The sequence below is a fragment of the Echinops telfairi genome, unplaced genomic scaffold, assembly GCF_000313985.2.
Source record: "Echinops telfairi isolate 266 unplaced genomic scaffold, ASM31398v2 ScPeMD7_11;HRSCAF=52, whole genome shotgun sequence".
Classification (NCBI taxonomy): domain Eukaryota; kingdom Metazoa; phylum Chordata; class Mammalia; order Afrosoricida; family Tenrecidae; genus Echinops; species Echinops telfairi.
The window spans coordinates 41290242-41304049 of record NW_022103908.1 but is presented as its reverse complement, the minus strand read 5'-3'; the positions used below and the strand labels follow the sequence as shown (position 1 = coordinate 41304049).

Below are 13808 nucleotides of genomic sequence, written 5' to 3'. Positions count from 1 at the left end.
TGATATATACAGGACCACGGTGATCTATATGGGATCACTGTGATATATACAGGATAACTGGGATATATACGGATCACCAGGATACATACGAGATCACCGTGATATATACGGGATCACCATGAGTTGGAATTGATCTTGTGGCAACTGATTTCTTGGTGAAATACTTGCTAAACTTACAGCCACCAACCAAATGGAATCTCAATTTACGTTTCCTATCATGTTTATGATCTGTTACTATGTACTCCAAATTATGTGTTCTTTCCCGTTCTGAAGTACTAATTGGGAAAAACTCAAACTCACTACCATTGAGATTCCAACTCATAACGGCCCCATCGGGCAGAGCAGGACTGTCTCTGTGGGTTTCTGAGGCTGAAAATCTTTCTGGGAACAGAAAGCCTCTTCTTTCTTCCATGGAGCAGTGGGTTCTTCCCAACTGCTGACCTTGCAGTTAGTAGCCCAGCTCCTCAGCCCCGGTGCCAGCTTCTCTTTGGGAAAGAGTAGTCGAGGCCTGGTAGTGTGGTAGGTAATGCATTTGCTGCTCATGTTTCTTTGAAATATTTTTTGAGTTTGGGGAACAATCAAAAAAAAAGAAAGTTTTAAGGAACAAGATGAGGGCTGTAGGGAGGATGGGGCAAGTTCTCATAGTTCAATCCTTGCTGCCCTTGAAGAATCAGCAGGTGCATTGTTGTGATTAAAAAAAAAAAAAAAGACTCTGCAAATGCTCCTGGCCTTTCCCCAGCTAATGTAATTTTCAATTGTCCTAAAACTGCTTCCTAATAATCCCACCCCGCCCTGACCATCTGTGTCCTTTGGGAAAATATATCAACATTACCCCCTAAGAATCTTTCTAAAACCCTTTAGAAGCCCTCCTCCCGCCACTGCCTTTCCCTCCTCCCAGATAAGACACCATAGCCTTCGGAGCGGATCTCTCTGCCTGAAACTCTTTGCCTGGAATGTAGGAGGCTCAGCAGATCTCCCAGAAGCCAGCGCTGTGTTTGGCCCTTTCTTTGGAAGGCACCCTAATGAGACGAAGAGAAATGTACTACCGGGAGGACTTGTCTGCAGATGCAGAGACCTGTAACAACCTGGGCACGTGGGAACTGAAGCCTTAGATGTAATGCCTTTGGACTCACCCTTGTGTTTGAAGATTTGCCAGGAACTACTAGGGCAGGGAGTGGGTGGGGGATCCTGGTTTCCACTCTTCTGTTGTTGTTATTGTTGTCGTTAATTGCCAGCCAGTTGGTTCTGACCCATTGCCACCCTGCTCGTGACAGCACAAAACACTCCCCAAACCGGGCCATCTCACAATTGTTCCTATGCCTGAGCCCATTGTTCCAGCCACTGGGTCAGTCCGTCTCACTGCCCGCCACTTTACCAAGTGTGCCGTCCTTCTCCAGGGACTGGTCTTGTTAGCTAGAGGCAGAACTAGGGGCTGTCCCTCTGCATGCCAAAGCCTCCCTCCCTGTTACTGGAAGTTGGAAGCTGCTTAAGACTACAGGGCATGCTCACATTTAGGTCTTTGAGACAGGAAGCCAGTAAACCTGGGTGGGACCCCCATCTAGGCCAGGTGGGCTTAATTCAGTCAATGGGGTCAAACAGTACTGTTGACCACACCTCCCAGCGAGGGGGGGAGGGGGAGAGGGGGCCCAGCTATGCCGTGTTCTCTCTCTCTCTCTCTCTCTCTCTCTCATTCAGTTTACTATCACCCTGAAACTGCTTCTATCCTTTATAAAACTCACTTGGATCACAAACCAGGCTTCGGCATGAATTCTTTGTCGCATGAAGCCAAGGACCGAGGTATTTCTAACCCTAACATTATCGAGAAACCTAACTATGTCTTACTCTGTCCAAAGTATCTAAGATGAAGTCTTTTAAAAATGATACAACACACATGTGAGGAGTTTTCTCTCTCTTCTCCTGCTGCCGCAGCTCAGCCACACCCCAGCCAACTCAACTGACCTAGCGACCGGGCTGCCCGAGGAGCCCACCCAGACTCCCCCTAAGGAGGGCAGCACGGAGAACCGGAACCGAATCACTCAGATCACCAGAGAGATGGCCAAGGAGGTGTTCCTGATGGCTCAGAGTTCGAGGAAGAGAGAACATGCCCTGGTACGTGCGATTTTGCAGGCCTTGGTGGGAGGGGGGGGGGGGCTTCTAGCTGCACCCCTTAAGTGCAGGACAGCTGAAAGCTCCCCAGAAGGAAGGGCCAGCCTCAGGGCTCTTGGCACTCAGCATTGTTAGGTCCCCTGCTCACTGTCCACCTGGGTTTATCATAAAGCACCCCCTCCCTCTTCCTTCCCACCTGCTCTCACTTACTGAAAGTCTGTCTTATTTCACCAGGGAAAGTAATTTCCCAGAAAAGGCAACCTAGTAGGTAAAAGGGCATATACTACAGGATAGTAGGGGAGCCCTTCAGACATTAAAAACATCCCCTCAACATAAAGCTGACAAGGGCCGGACGCTTCTGGAGGGCCCCTCCAGGATCAGCACCCCCTGAGGGGGACACGGACGCTGCCCAATGGCTCTTTGGGAGTCCAACTTCTATGGCTTAGAGCCTGTTCCAATTCTTCTTGGTTCACTTGTTTATTACATTTCGTTAAACATCATTCATCATGAATGCGCCAACACTGGAAAATCCAAGAAGCCCATTTACTGAATGTGTGAGGAGGGAGAAGAGCATGGCGAGTGAGTCCTTTAGAAACTCCTTCCCGGGAAGGTCTGCCAGGCACTGAGGGCGCCAGAAGCCATGGCTGGGCTGCAGGGGACTACACGTTCCCATCTTGGGGGTGTTTCTAGAACAGAAGGCTGGATTCTGGGGATCCATCCCCCCACTAGATGAAAAGCTAAACCCAGCAGCCACCAAGCACCACCTCCAAGACTCTGACCTTTCATTGTGTGGCCCCTCCACCCTCCCCTGTCCCCACAGCTAGTCATTTCCTTCCGGGACAAAGATCACCAGGGCCTCACATCAGAAGTGGGAGCAGTTACTTCTTCCGGCTGACTCCTGCTCTCATTCTCCATTGCTGTTCTAATGAAGACAGGCCTCGGGTGCTGGCAGTGAGTGCAGCTGAGGTGTGGGAGTATACAAACCCCATCTGTCAATCACCTCTCTGCTTCATGAAGGTCCCCTAAAGGGAAATGACAAAGGAAAGATCGGAAGGACCATTTAGAAAAAGCAGAATGGGGTGGGTAGGTTGCATTCTCCCCAAATCCTCATCTTACCACTAACCAGATCCCAACAGCCTGGGGCTCTTGAGACAAACAACAAGCGAAACAGGATTCATGAGGGAACAACTGGAGATTTAGGATTTCCTGAGGCATGACAGTCAGATGGATGACTGCCAACAACACCATGAAGTTTACTGAGATCGTGTCTCTCCTGCCTGGAGAAGTTAGGGCAGAAGAGGAAGCTAGGTGATGAGTCATGACAAAAAGGGTTGGGTGAGCAAAGTGTAAATCTTGCCAGATAACACTTAGTGTCCACACTCCATGCATTCAGAAGTCCCTCAACAGAGCAAAGGGATCAAGAGTTCCACTCCACTTTGGGGGTCACCGACAGCCATCAAGTCCCTCTGTTCCTCTTGATCTACATGTGGAAAAGTCTAGAAGAAAGCCCAGCCATTCCCTTCTTTGGTGCTGCTGGGAAGTCCAAGGCACACAACTCTGACACAACCCGGCCACTGGGGCCAACACCTACAGACAGTGAACCCCAGGCAAGTCTACCTTCCTGGTTCACCCACACCATTTTCATATCTGCACGGGAGCTGAACCAGCCCATCATTTATCTGAATATAAGACTTTGCTGTTTCATTTTTTTTTAAGACAAGAATGGAAATTGATTTAGTCCAAGTCCTTTTTGGTTTTCAAATGAAGAAAGTAAAGCCCAGGAAGATGAATGGTGTAAGTCAGCTTACTAATGAGTGGCTCTGCCCTCAGCCCACTCAACATGAAGTCCAGGTTGGGGAGCTCTACATGTGACTAGTCTGTGTACCTTTGCTCCAGCCACAACTGCCTCTGACCTGGATGTTCCCACACTGCTTCTGACTCGGCTGTGTTTCTGGGAGCCTCCTCTCTGTCCTTAAACTGCTGAAACCTTCCCACAAAGTGCATGCAGGCTGCAGCTCCTTGTGGAGAACAGGCCCAATCATGACCAGCAGGCTGGGCCTCCTCCCTTCTGCCCCACACAACTGGATGGCCGCTGGCCACCCTGCTCTGTGCTTTTCAGGAGAAAAAGTTCCTCACTAACCTGGGAGTAGCTGGCCATGTGTTTGTTCTGGGGTTGGAATACGTTGTGCCAAGAAAGCTTTGGAGGCTTTAGCCAGGCACTAATTTCTTGGGGAAAACATGGAAGGGAATTGTGTGGAACCAAAACCCACACCCACTGTCCCCAAGTCGAGTCTAACTCGTGGAGACCCTCTGGAACAGAGTGAAAGTGCCCCCTGGGGTTTCCACACTCGAGGTCTGTAAAATAGCAGACCTCCACACCTTTCCTCTGCAGGGCAGCTGGGCGTTTGGAACCTCACATTCTCAGGAAATAGTGCTTTAAAACTGGGTCCCCAGGGTGCCTTTCTAATGCTCTTATTTGTTGTTTTTTAAAGTTCTGGTAAATACCTAGGTAACAAAGCACCTCCAGCTCCACAGTCTTCCCAACACAGGACCATGATAGTAATCATGTTGATCTTCTTGTTCATCCATCACCAGGGACTCTGGTGTTTTTCTGCCCCTTTCACGGAAGCTCAGTACCTCCTCAGCCTTGTCTTTCCCTCTCCCCCGCCCTCTTGACTGCCTTTGGTGACCACTGGTAAACTCTGATCTCTGCATACTTGCCTAGTCTAGATATTCCATATAAATAGGCTCATACAGTATTTGTCTCTTTGTGGCTGACTGACTTCACTCAGCATGTTTCTGAGGTTCATCCATATTGTGACATGGATCGAGGTACCATTTCTCTTTGTGGCTCAGTCCTATCTCATCACATATGCATATGTACATGCACATATACACACATAAAGGGGCTTCAAAACAATTCATAGAGCAATTCCATTAGCGTGTGTATGTGTGTGTATACACCACGTTTATACTGCTTCTACCTTTGGCTATGCGATTAGCGCCGGAACGAACATTGGCTCTCAATTATTCTGGGAACTGAACTAAACTGAAACTAGTTATATGTTGAGTTCACCAAACTGGGTGTTAAAATGGCACTTAAAATTGCAGTTCTCTCTAAGGTGGAAATCATAAATGTACACTCCTTGCTCTTTTTTAAAAATTATTTTATTGGGGGCTTGTACAGTTCTTATCACAATCCATCCATCCATCCATTGTGTCAAGCACATATGTACATTTGTTGCCATCATCATTCTCAAAACAATTGCCTTCCTTGCTCTTTTTTAAGGTTCATTTGGGAAACGGTATATTCGAAATGCCCATACACATATTTACTCCATCTATAGGTATAAAAAATTAGATGGAACTATGCTTGTAATATTTATTTATTCATTCGTAAAACTTGTACTTTGGATACAGTACTACTTTTTACTCCCTTGCATTTTTTTTCACTTCAGTAAACAGACATAGACTGTGAACCGGAAACATGACAACAGCCAGAAGTGACATGCTGTCATTCAGTGCAGCTTGTGCTACACCCCACATTCTCACAAGATACTATGACTGAATTATGCGATTCCTGAGAGTGTTCAAAGAGCTAAAATATTGTCAGAACAATTGCCGTAAGCTCTGCAGAGGGGAGAGGGGGTTTTTCAAAGATGAACACAATGTGTTTCTAACCTATCAAACACAATGACTCTTGTCTATTGGCCTCACCCCTAAAGGGATGGGATCCTATTCCCACAGTGAAAAGATGGCCAAGGAGCAATCTCCCAGCCGATGAGGCTCACATGAAAACGAAGCATGTTACAAGTGACATGTCAATCAAGAAGCCATACGGAAATATCTTAAATAAGGTTTATTGTTTGAGGTCAGGTATTGCTTAATCTTTCTCATTAACATTTTAAAACTCTTATAATCTAGTCTTGTGTCCCGCCTTTTTGGTTCTCATTTAAATATTATCTACCTTTTAATTGTTTTTAGACTTAGAGTAGTCATTAGGGCAGCGAACCAACAGTTAAACTGTGTGAATGCCACCACTGCCCTGTAAAGATTTAGTCTTGGGAACCCTCAGGGGGTTCCCTGTGGGCTTGCTATGAGTTGTAATTGGTGGTAATCAAGTGAGTAGCAGTAGGCTTATGATCATCCTGCTTTTTGACGCTCTCTTTCATTTGATGGAGACCAAAGATCAGCTCATTACCTCGGCTAGAAAGATTGCAACTTCTGGGCAAAACTTTGCCAGATTTATTCACATCGTTGCTAAGAACTGCGTAGATCCAAGATGCTCCCGGGAGCTTCTGTGTGTGGTTGAGCAGATCCAAACGATGAGCAACCAGCTGCGCATCATCTCCAGGTAGGAGGCTCCTTGCTGGGAGCAGCAGTGCTCTGCCTAGAGCAGTGGTTCTCAACCTGTGGGTCGTGACCCCTTTGGGGTCATCCCATTCATAACAGTAGCAAAATTACAGTTATGAAGTAGCAATGAAAATAATTTTATGGTTGGGGGGTCACCACCACACGAGGACCTGTATTAAAGGGTCGCAGCATTAGGAAGGTTGAGAACCCCTGGTCTAGAGGGACAGCGTGCAGTGGAACGATATGTTTTATGTGTGTGCACCTTAAATTTCTTTTTTTTTCCTCTCCCAAGTGTCTGTATTTATTTTGGGAATATTAAGTAATTATAGAACATAAGAAGCACACTTAAGTCAGTGCCCTTTCTCACTTTATCACAAATATGTATGTGAAAATATATGATTAGGCAGAACAAAGAAAGATTTGATATGGAAAACTTGTTTCTGAGTAGTTATGAACCCTAAGGATTTTTAAAAAGCCAAACATGCCGTGGCTCAATTTTCAGCCAACCAATGGACAGGTCTGTCAGGGGAGCAAGAACACATGGGAGATACACACACCTTAGACTCATTCACCATTAAGATCAAAGGGGCAGCATTTACCTAAGGACAAAGTTCCAAAGGACAGAAAAATGTAAGTCGTGTTACATCACGGGGATTGCAGTAGATGAGCTGGGGGGAAATGTATGAATTGTTGAATGTTGAACTGATGATCTGCTCTGTAAACCTTCACCCAATTCACAATAAAAGTGAGAACACAACAAAAACCAAGTACCAGTATGTTAGCATCCGTGTTGCTTTTCAACATCGGCCCCTCCTTCCTTCAGAAGGCCAGGCACTTACTCCAGCAAAGCTGTGCTCACAGTTTTACAACTAGTGACGTTAACCTCCGGGATCATTGACAACCCCAAGGATTGACCACCTTTATAAGCATGTCTGAATTTTGATCCTAGCCTCTATATTTGCTTATATACGAATTAGATCTAATGAGAAAAGTATTATTATTGGCTTTTTTTGAGTGGGCACTCTACTGATGGATGACCTCTTGTATCATTAGATCAGCCGCTGTGATTCTTAGGGTTTTTTTCATGGGCTGAAATTTCAGAAATCGGTCACCAGACCTTTCATTTGAGACCACTTTCTTCTGGAAGACCCACTGGGACCCATTCAGCCCAGTCACAACACATAAAACTTTGCCCGACAAATGGATGTTGGCTGCACTTGAGCGCACTGCCCAGGAATCAAACCTGCTCTGATGGAAGTTGAGAATTCTACCAATGAACCACCAGTTTCCTAAGAAAACTTAGTTACCTTTAAAAATGCACTCATTTCTAAATGAAAGCATGAGAAATGTGATTTGTCTAAGAAAACCCATGCAACATAGAGCTTATATTAGGATTAATTCTTTTTATTTGCCTCAACTTTGGAATAAAGGAGTTTTAGATAATTGTCTCCTGGTACAGCTTTCATTTGGGTGATATAGAAAACAGCGTTCTCACTGTGGAACCGCTTAATTTCCCCGTGAGCCTCTTCATAGCTGTAGGAGCACATTTATCAGTCCACACTTCAGCTGGAGGTATGCTCAACCCATTGGTCTCCGTGATACTGTTTCAGGTCCACGATGACTACAAGACAGCTTATCAAAAATGTTCCAAGTAAAATTTGGGATGGCACTTGATTTTAATGTTTCAGATATGGGTATGATTATCAGTCTCTCCATCCTCTAAAGGATTAAAGTCCTGAAATTTCTCCAAAAGTTAATTCGTTAAAAGTTAAATAGCTTTCTTCCTTTCTTTTTGAGAGACTAAGCACATTGATTTATTTCATCGTCATGATTGCAGGCATTGGCCGAACTTTCTCCAGGACAGGTTTGGGTGTTCTTTCGACGGTCCACGGTACCTTCAGTCTTCTTCGATGGCACCACAATTCAAATGCATGGATTCTTCTTCTGTCTTCTTTAGCCAGTGTTCAAGTTTCACACGCCTATGGAGCAATTGAACATGCCATGGCTTGGGTCAGGGCCCATCGTATTTTTAAATCACTGGGATGTATGATTTTAATGAAAAGAACTGTAATTCCTGAACTACACTGTACACTCTGTGATATTAACTGTAACACTCTCAAAGCTTTCAAATCTTAGACACCTCTTGTTAAGGCAAAGCTGTTAGTCTGTTAAAAGTGTTCTTCCTCTTGGCTACCCCAGCAATCTTCACCGTTAAGTTACTTTGTGGAAATAAAACTGTGCTCCCAAGCTGAGGTGCCTTTGCAGAGCATTAGCTTCCTGAGAGAAAAGAGGAGTCCTCATCAATCAACTCCACGAACAATGACCCCAGGACCATGTACCTAATATCCTTCACTGCACAACGAATGAGATCAGGCAACCCTGGCCATCATGCCTAGTTTATCACTATTCCCACACAAGGTACAGCTTGAATGCTTAAAGGCTTGAAGTTAAGCAGGCAGCCATCTAGCAGGGAAGCAACAAAGCCCACCGGGAAGAAGCACACCAGCCTGTGTGATCACAAGGTGTTGATGGGATCCAGCATCAGAAGACCCCAAACTAACAAATGTACTGATGCAAATATACCAATGGGGTAGGAGTGGAGATCCAAAGCCCATCTGTAGACAATTGGACATTCCCTCATAGAAGCATCACAAGGAAAGAATGAGACAACCAGGGTGCAGCATAGCACTGACGGAACACACATTTCTCTAGTTCTCATGACCCCAGTTCTACCTTACAAATCCAGCTAGACTGGAGCATGTACACTGGTACAGATAAGAGCTCTTGACACTTGGAGTCCAGGACTGATAAACCCAGGAAAGTAACGGGAGTAGTGATATCATGGGTATGGGGAAGGTGGGAGGAGAAGGAGGATAAATGGGGAACGGACTATAATGATTGACATACCCACCCACACCCCCCCCACAGGGGGACGAACAACAGAAACGTGGGCAAAGGGAGACAGCGGACAGTGTAAGGTTTGAAAGTAATAATAATTTATAATTTATCAGGGGTCCACGAGGGTGGGGAGGTCGGGGAGGGAGGGATAAAAGAGGAGCTGATCCCAAGGGCTCAAGCAGAAAGAAAATGTTTTGAAAGTGATGATGGCAACATATGTACAAAGGTATTTGATACAATTGATGTATGGATTGTGATTAGAGCTGTATGAGCCCCCAATAAAATGATTTATTAATACAAAAAATATATTAAAAAAAGGATAGCCAGAATGTTCCTTAAAAGCAAAGATGGTGAGACTGTCTCCCATACTTTGGACATGTTGTCAGGAGAGATTCTCTCTGGAAAAGTAGAGGGGCAGCAAACAAGAGGAAGTAGAGGGGCAGCAAAGTAGGGCGAGGCCCTGACAAAACAGATTGATATAGTGACTGCCGCGATAGGATCCAAATAAGAATAGTTATGACGCTGGTGCAGGACCCGGTAGTGTTTTGTCCCATTGTGCGTGGTGTGTCTGTGATTTGGAGACGACTTCACGCAGCTAACAAGACCAGCACATGAGTTGTAAGTTGTCTTGGTGGATCAGTGATTAGGCAGTTCAAATCCACCACCTGCTCCATGGGAAAAGAGTTGCAGTCAGCTTCCACAAAGAGCTACAATCTAGGAAAGCCCAAGTCTGGCTAGACCAGAGGATGTACACTGGTACAGACAGGAACTGGAAACACAGGGAATCCGGGACGGATGAGCCCTTCAGGACCAGTGGTGTGAGTGGCGATACAGGGAGGGTAGAGGGAGAGTGGGTAGGAAAGAGGGAACCGAATACAAGGAACTATACGTGACCTCCTCCCTGGGGGACGGACAATAGAAAAGTGGGTGAAGGGAGACGTCGTACGGGGCAAGATATGACAAAATACCAATTTATAAACTATCAAGGGTTCATGAGGGAGGGGACAGCGGGGAGGGAGGGGAAAAATGAGGACCTGATCCCGGGGGCTTAAGTGGAGAGCAAATATTTTGAGAATGATGAGGGCAATGAATGTACAAATGCGCTTTACACAATTGATGTGTGTATGGATTGTGATAAGAGTCGTATGAGCCCCTAATAAAACAATTAAAAAAGAAAAAGAAGTAGAAACTTGAAGAAAAACAGGGAAAGCAGTGGGATAGTTCTGATGCATCCTGTAAGGTCACTACGTGTCAGAAGCAATTCGATGGCAATAGGTTGGTTTGGTTGGCTTATGAGTCATATTTTCGTGTCTTTAAAATAAATTTTTTTTTTAAGTCTTACTTAAAAACCCTAAAGGATTCCTTTAGGAAGAACAGGGCCACAAACCCTCAGAGAGAACTGTCTGTAACAGGTGTCCGGACAGCTGTGTGTCTGTGTTGGGTCCCAGTTGACCAGCAGCTGGACCTCCTGAATCTACTGAATTAGAATCTCTTAGTTTAGGTCCCAAGAATAATTTTAGAAGCTAGTGATCTCGATCAAAACAAAGATGTGATCTTGTGAGAAGGTGTAGAATGAAGGAAAATACTCCAGGAAGTCTGATTAGATGCGATGGTGGTTGGTTAGGTAACCTTAAACTGCTGATGTGCTTCCTGCAGGATGAAATGACCCCTTTCTGCTTTGAAGTTCCCTTTTCCATCATGCGCATTAAATATTGATAAAGACACAGTCCTCAAAGCAGTGCCAGCCCGACTCCGGATGCATTTCACTGGGATCTAATTACACGGAGCAGGCACCACCGCCAGGTTTGCTAAGAACCCTCTTACAACCAGCGCGCCATCTGTCCACTAATTTACCAAACACTTCCTCCTCTCTCCAGGCTTCTGCTGGCTCCATTAGCAATTCCAGGCATGGAGACATGGTCCTTCATTGTTTGCATGGCACAGTGGGCTGCCTCATGGCTTCCTTCTCATGCCCGGGGCCCAGCAGATACTCCCTGCTTTGGGCTCTGGACAGGGGTCTGTTGTGGTTCTCTAGCTGGTATCTAACTCGAAAGTCAGTCATTTTAAAACAGTATTTTATGGTGTTTTCTGTGAAAGTTTGCATGGTCAATTTGGTTCCCCCTCAGTAATGTCTATGCAAATTGCTCAGTGACATAATCACCTTTCCCACAGTGTATCCGCAGTCTTTATTGTGTTCTTGATGTTCCATTTCTAGTACTCTACCTTTCCTGGCCCCTTGTCTTCTCATCTGGGCTTTGTTTGCCTTTTGATCTCATACAGATTTCTTAAAATGGAATGTTATATTCACGGATGATAGCCTTATGGAATAGGCATATGGGGATCTCGGGGTGGTTGTCTCAAGGGGTCCTCTAATATCCACTGGCCCAGTATGCCTGGGCTTTTGAAGATTTTAAGTTCTGTTCCTCATTGCTTCTCCCTGAAAGTTTAATGGCCATACGCAAAGCCATCGAGTCAGTTTTGACTCACAAGGCCCCTAAGTAGAGTTTTTGAAGTTGCAAATCTCTATGAGAGCAGACGGCCTCATCTTTCTCCTGAGGAGAGGCTGATGGGTTTGAATTGCCAACCTTGAGGCTAGCAGTCCATCACTTACCTGACAGCACCACCAGGGCTGCTGAAATGTAATCAATACTAAAACTTGGGGGCTTTCCATCTGCTTGCTTTCTTGCCTCACTGTATCTCAAATCAGGTCTGGCTTATTGACTTGTTTATTTCTTTGTTTTCTATTTAGATGTGGTTGAAAAATCATACAATAAGTCAATCTAAAGATGCTCATTATCAAGTCTTACTGGTGTTATAATAAAGCGCTATAATAGCTATGTCTCCAAATATTCTTTTCAAGGTGACAACATTTACGATATTCAAATAATTTCCAGGAGGCAAGAGAAAGAGAAATAGGAATCGATCTGTAAAAGACCTAACATACATTTTCTATTATGGGATTGGTTTTTTTCATGGCTTCTCTCTTTCTTATTGTTGTAAAAAATAGAGTTAACACAACATGTGAAAGTCAACATTTTTCAAGCGTCCAATCCAGTGACACCAATTATACAATCATGCCATGTAATCATCACCAATATCCGTTGACAAATTGTCTATCACCTTAAACAGAAACCTAGTGCTTCCAAAACAGTCATGCCACATTTCGGTTTATTTGACAACGAACAGTAAATTATTATTATTTTTTTATCCAAACTCATGTAGTTCCTGCTCAGCTCTCCTGAGGGTGGTGGCTGAATCCGTCTCCCCAGACTCAGCCGCATGTGATTCCAGGGAGGGGGTCGTCCCAAGCATACTGCTCATTCTTCTTTTTACACACCGTCCTCTGTACCCTGGGAGAATGGCTTGATGTTCCTGGACACTGTGTACAAATCACCTCTTTTGGACACCCTTCCCTCCTCCATCTTGACGGTCTTGTCCTGTCCAGAAACACTTCCGGCCCTTCCCCGTCTACCTCCTTGCCATAGGAATGACTTCCTGTGCTGCCCCAGGGCCTTTCCCAGCAGATCCCACAGAAGGGCGGGGCCTCTTCCCGGCCCCCGGCTCTTGGCTCGCCCTAGTCTCTCGTGAAGCACTGGCCACGCCCCAGCCTGCAGCATCTATTTGAGTGAGTAGCTGCCCTTCACTGTGACTCCCAGGGAGCCCCTCAACAGGCTGTGGATGGATGTTCTAGTGTCAAAACAGGAAGACACCCCTCCCCGCACAAAGTCCAAAACAACACAGAGGGTGGGCCCTGCTAGATAAGCAAGTGTGGAGTACCTTATCCCCGACACGTGGCGAGTGGGTCTCCCTGATTAAAAATAGAGCGACTGTGCTCGCTTCGGCAGCACATATACTAAAATTGGAATGATACAGAGAAGATTAGCATGGCCCCTGCGCAAGGATGACACGCACATTCGTGAAGCGTTCCATATTAAAAAAAAAAAAAAATAGAGCGACTAGATGAAGGGTGAAAGGAAGAAACGTTGCTTCAATGAAGCAGGTTAGCTGGTGAAGGAGAAGACTAACGTCTCCTTTGGGGCTGGTGACTGCTCTCGTTAACAGTCCAAAAAGGGCAGGTTTTCAAGGTAACCTGCATAGGGCTGTCAGGCGCTTTGGAAGCATATGCTTAGGGCTTGAGTGTTTGTTTGTTTTTTCCTCAGTTAGACATCCACCAAAGTGTTTTAATTAAAGCATTTGACTACTAGCTATATAAGACCTTTATCCAGGGAGGAGGGAGGGGGGAAAATGAGAAGCTGATACCAAGGGCTTAAGTAGAAAGAAATATTTTGAAAATGATGATGGCAACAAATGTTCAAGTGGATGTATGGCTTCTGGTAAGAATTGCACGAGCCCCTGGTAAAATGATTTACAAAAAAAAAAGGCCTTTATCCAGTCCTGACATTTGATCTCACCACTTGGCAGTGTCAGCCATCAGACTGTTGTTAGTCATC

The 13808-nt window shown here is 45.4% G+C and overlaps 1 non-coding gene across 1 annotated transcript; it reads left to right on the top strand.

Moving 5' to 3' along the window:
• Window positions 1-13186: 13186 nt before the first annotated feature.
• Window positions 13187-13293, top strand: LOC115868528. The gene has a single exon (XR_004045650.1). It is a non-coding gene; the product is annotated as a U6 spliceosomal RNA (small nuclear RNA).
• The last annotated feature ends 515 nt before the right edge of the window (window positions 13294-13808 follow it).